Consider the following 5,332-nt stretch of genomic DNA (forward strand, 5'->3'; position numbering starts at 1 on the left):
ACAAACAAACAAACAAAGAGGAGGGAGATGGAGGAAGACAGCTGGCATCATTCTCTGACCTCCACACATACATGAAGATTCAAATACACATGCATGCACATCAGACACATACATGTGCAAAAACAACAAAAAGATGTATATCCTAACCCTTTCTATGATCTCTCAGACAAGAAAGTCCAGCTTTCAAATCCCAATTTTGACTTTTTTGACCTTGACAAACGACCTTCCCAAGTGCTCTAGTCTCCTGGAAGCCTCTGAGATGACACAGATTTTTATCATTTTAGGTGGTTCCTGGTATATGGTATATGCTCAGCCAGTAGTAGATAAATCCAGGCCAGAAGAAATGGCTCAGCGATAATGGTATTTCCAACAAGCCTGATCACTGGAGTTCCAGTCCCAGGACCCACAGAGTAAAAGGAAAGAATCTACTCTTAAAAGTTGTCCTGAGGGCCGGTGAGATGGCTCAGCGGGTAAGAGCACCCGACTGCTCTTCCAAAGGTGCCGAGTTCAAATCCCAGCAACCACATGGTGGCTCACAACCATCCTTAATAAGATCTGACTCCCTCTTCTGGAGTGTCTGAAGACAGCTACAGTATACTTACATATAATAAATAAATCTTAAAAAAAAAAAAAAGTTTGTCCTGAGGGCTGGAGAGATGGCTCAGCAGTTAAGAGCACTGGCTGCTCTTCCAGAGGACCTGAGTTCAGTTCCCAGAAACCACGTGGTAGCTCACAACTATCTGTAATGGGATCGGATGCCCGCTCCTGGTGCGTCTGAAGAGAGCAACAGTGTACTCACATAAGAAAAATAAATAAATCTTCGAAAAAAAAGTTTTCCTGAGACCTCCACTTATGAGCAAAGGCACATGCTTATACATACATACAGATACACAGAGAGAGACAGACAGACACACAGACTGTTTCTGTCTCTGTCCCTCTGTCTCTCTGTCTCTCTGTCTCTCTGTCTCTGTCTCTGTCTCTCTCTCTCTCTCTCTCTCTCTCTCTCAGCTGGGGAGATGGCTCAGTGGTTTAGAGCACTTGTTCTTGCAGAGCACCTAGATTCAATTCCCAGTACCCACATTTCAGCTCATAGCATTTCCAATTGGAGGGGTCTGATGCCCTCCCTCTTCTGGCCTCCATGGACTCTGCTCACATGTAGTGCACAGGCATACATGCAAGAAAAAGATCCTTACACATAAAATTTTAAAAATAGTAATAAAGTTTTTGAGTAAAAATTAAAACATAAAATGTTAAAGTAGTAAGTTATAGGAGTTATAAACCTACATGTCACACCACAGAAAGTGTCTCAGAGGACCCTACCACTTTCATGGCAAAGGACACTCAGATAGGGCATGTTAGAATGGCAGCCTTGCCCTGGAGGGGAGCCACAGTCATCAGAAATCCAGACCAGATTTTCTCTCTTGTAACAGCAGGTTTAGGCTGAATTGGTCTCTGCTTACCGTGCTAGGCCACCTCAATACACCTAGCAAAACCAAGACCCGGACTTTTCAGCCAGGAGCCAAGGGTTCCAGACCTTTGTTACTTAACATGGTAGATGGTTATAAGGAATCTTTAAATACCACGGAAAGAAGTCGTGGGAATGGGCCTCACCTGCAATCTCTCCATAAACACCCCAGAGTGGAGAAAAGGGACAAATTTAGACCCTCCCTGTATTGGGGAGTAAAAGTCAAGGAAATCTTTGTGACTTTGAGGCCAGCCTGGTCTACGTAGCAAATTCCAGGCCAACAGGACTACACAGTGAGACGCTATCTCAAAAACATTAAAAGATAAAAAGAAAAGAAGAGAAATTCAGATCTTTGGAGTCAGACAAACGCCACCTCTCCTCCATCTGCAAAGCAATTCTGCATTTCCCCATAGGGTGTTGTGGCAGGACATTCGAACAATCAGCTCTTCTTATTTAAGATCCTAACTGCACATAGGCGATTCTCTGGCACTGAGGGACAGTGGGACTTTTGCTTAGCGATGGAACCGATGCATGTGAGTGGATCCAGGCATAAAGTGGTTAGTTAGCTCGGAAGGCACAGGTGGTCGCATTCCGGAAAGCAGGGATTCTCTATCTATATAGCACCTCCTGAGCTTAGTGGGTGAGCGGTAATCTAAGGGGCTGGGGGTGGAGTCTTGCGTCAGAGACAGAGTCCCGCGTGGCGTTGAGCCAATGGGATTCCGCGCCGGTTCCGAGGACCAGGACACACCCCGTGCAGGCCCCGCCCAGTTCCAGCGTTTTCACGAGGAGCGGATGGACCCGCTTAGTCGCTGAAGTACTTACTCTAGCTTTGCCGCAGCTCGCTCTGGTACTCAAGACTCATACTCCTTACCTACCCTGGGAGCAGGAGGGAAAGCGAGGAAGATGTCGAGAAGCCTAGACTCTTGAGATTGTGTTTGAAAGCAAATTAGCTTTCTAAACAGGCTGCTTCAGCAGCAACCAGCCTCCTGGGATGCCCTTCCTACTGTCTTGAGTCTCATCTTTTCCCCTGCTCTACCAATCGGTCATCTCTTCGTGGTCTTGATCTTAGAAATGGTGCATTAAGGGAGCCTAGAATTGGACAAAAGACTGAGCTCATATTTAACTTAATCTAAATACTAGAGTAGAAGCAGGAGCTAACCCCGGTGGAGGCTCGGAAGGACTGGCCTCTAGGAAGCCCTAGGAGCATTGATCATTTCACCTATGAGGTTAGTTTATGAACTCAGAAAGGCAAGCAGCAAATCTCAGAGGATCATCTCGGCCTCAAAATCCCTACCTATTTTGGGGGGTGGGAACTCCTGAGGACTGGATTTATTCCAGCTTTCCCCTTCACTCCAACAACCCTCAGTATCCCACTCTGCAGTGGACTCACGGCTCCTGCGCCTGCGCAGCCTGGAGACCAACATCTTCGAAGACTGCAAAGAGCTAAAAATCGCTCCCGCCCACCTACAAGCTGGGCTGGACTTAAGGATCGCGGGCGTGTGTGTGTGTGTGTGTGTGTGTGTGTGTGTGTGTGTGTGTGGTGGGAGTATTGTAGTGAAGGAGGTGGACTGGGAAGTGGGGAGGCTGTCTAGGTGCCTGTCCAATTAGGGCAGTAGGAAGAGTCTTAGTGGCCAGACAGGTGAACGGAGGACTCAGGGTCGCAAGCCTAGGAAGGGCTCTGGAGGTGGTAAGGGGCGAGGCTTACGAACAAACATGTTTACAGCTGCTGAAGCGTTGGTGGCCCCGAGGGGCTCGAACCCTGGGGCAATAACTTTACTTGCTGCACCTTCACCCCCAGACTGTCCAGGTGCCTGGGCAAGAACCTTAGGCCCCCTCTCCCTCCGACTCCGGCGGGGCCAGGCGCCACCCAGGCCATCCTCGAGGGGGCGCGCTAGGATGCAGCCCCTCCAGCAGCCTCCGGGATACCCGGGCGACGCCTGAGGGGCGGGGTCCGCGCTGCCAGGACTCGCGGACACAGCACTCTTCGGCCGAGAGCATCCTCTGGCAGTACGAAGGGGCGCCACGGCCGACCCTGGTGCAAGTTCTCCTGCGTTCTGCTCGGCCCCGCCCCAGGGCACCGACCCCATCCCCTCCTTGGAGCCCGGGCTGCGGCGTACCTGCAGCCTCCGGCGGCGGATCAGGCCAGAATCGTCCATGGCGGCGGCGATTTCGGTCCGGGGGAGGGAGGGAGGAGGGAGGCGGCGGCGGCAGGAGGAGGGAGGAGGGAGGGAGAGAGAAGCCTCGGGGACCGCGGCGGCGGCGGCCGGCGAGGGGGGGCCCGGAGGGGCGGAGCGAAGCGGGGCGGACCCGGCGCCGTCACTGCGTCTGGGAGCCGGAGCCGGGTTTCGGCCACCGCTGCCCGCGCTGGGGGTCGGGTGGGGAGGGGGGGGTCGGGTAAACGGGGTTGGGTGGGTGGAGTCTCCAGATGTCCCTAAGGGAGGCTTGCTGGAGACAGACCCTATCAAGACAGTCTCTTTCACAGACCCTCCAACCCAAGAAAGATCCCTAGGGGAGTTATTCTCACAGATGAATTCCTGGTGCGACTAGAGACACCCCTACACACACACACAGGAGACAGATTCTCACAAGCGTGTGATTTGCTATGAAGACCTGTCCCCTCACCCTAAAAATCACTCCTAATAGAGATAATGTCTGAAAGATGACGTTTCATCTCAATTTCTCCCTTCCTGAGGCGGCATTTCTTCAAAGATCCAATAGGTGACATCTTTAGGAACCCTGGAAAGACTATCCCCCCAACGGGACGACTCGAAGGTATATTCTCTTCTCTGTGGGAAATTGTCTCCACCCCAGGGCACCCTTAGATCTCCACTGATGCTTTCTTCCAGAGTCACGTGTTCAAGCAAGAGGCTGGACCTCATGGGAGTTTCCCCCTCAGAAAAACGTATATAGACACACAGACCTCCTTCCTTTGCCTCCCACAGGGCAGAGTCCCTCAAGCCTTGCAGCCCCTCCAGCGTCTCATCCTCATGGTCAGGATTAAGGAGTCAGGCCAGGTCAGGATATATTTATAAGAGCGATTAGCTGGTAGCTGGGGAGGGGGCAGATGAAGCGATTCTTACTCCGCCGCCAATAATCACTCTGCTGAGCCCAAACCAGACCATGCTTCTCAGAGTTGGAGAGAACATCGTCTAAACCCTAGACAGAAGGGAAGGTCTTTCTTTACTCGGGTGGCAGCCTGTAACGGACACAAGGTCTTGGAGGGCAGGGTCTCTGGACTAGAGCGACCTCTGCCGGATAACGGAGACGACAATGAGGTCTGGGTCAGTGTGTTCTTGGTTGATCCTCACGTCTGCGCTTTTGCCTGTATTATTGTCGTCTGTGTCTTTCTTTCTGTTGGTCAGCGTAGCCATCTCAATGAGTCTCTTGCTTGTACTACTTACTGTCTTTTGTTCACGACTTATATTTTTCTCAGGTTCTGGGTCGGAAAAGCTGTCCCTGGTGCTGGCCTCGTGCTACTGTCCACGGTGCTGAAATATGAACACCCTGAACGAAATGAGGGTGCGTGTGTGCACAGGGTCTTGCGGGAAGAAAAACCCACAAACAGGATAAATATGACCCACAATCACCTTGGCCCAGTCTAGAAAAAATCTGGGTCCTGTAACTCAGTTCCTGGGGCCTCTGTAATGCCACTGTTGGCCACAGAAAGATAGAGAAAGATAGAGGCAGGAGCTCCCTTGGGCTGCACAGGGCTATCTTACCAGAGGGGAAGATATTATTAATTCATTAATTTCCCTACTCAACATTTACTGAGTATTGCCGTGTGAAAGTGTAGAACAGTGTTTGACAATATGGGAGTTCATCAATAAAAGATATAAAAAACAAGAACAAAACAAAAACCAAACAAAA

The 5,332-nt window shown here is 50.9% G+C and overlaps 1 protein-coding gene across 1 annotated transcript in view; it reads left to right on the top strand.

Moving 5' to 3' along the window:
* The first annotated feature begins 4,713 nt into the window (after positions 1-4,713).
* Positions 4,714-5,332, top strand: part of Rtbdn (retbindin) — an 11,288-nt gene continuing 10,669 nt past the window's right edge. Inside the window, exons 1-2 of the mRNA XM_021220790.2 lie at positions 4,714-4,740; positions 4,899-4,984. The gene's annotated coding sequence lies outside the window, so the exon portion shown is untranslated. The remainder of the gene's footprint in view (positions 4,741-4,898; positions 4,985-5,332) is intronic.

Source organism: Mus pahari, chromosome 20 (assembly GCF_900095145.1).
Source record: "Mus pahari chromosome 20, PAHARI_EIJ_v1.1, whole genome shotgun sequence".
In the NCBI taxonomy this organism is placed as follows: Eukaryota; Metazoa; Chordata; class Mammalia; order Rodentia; family Muridae; genus Mus; species Mus pahari.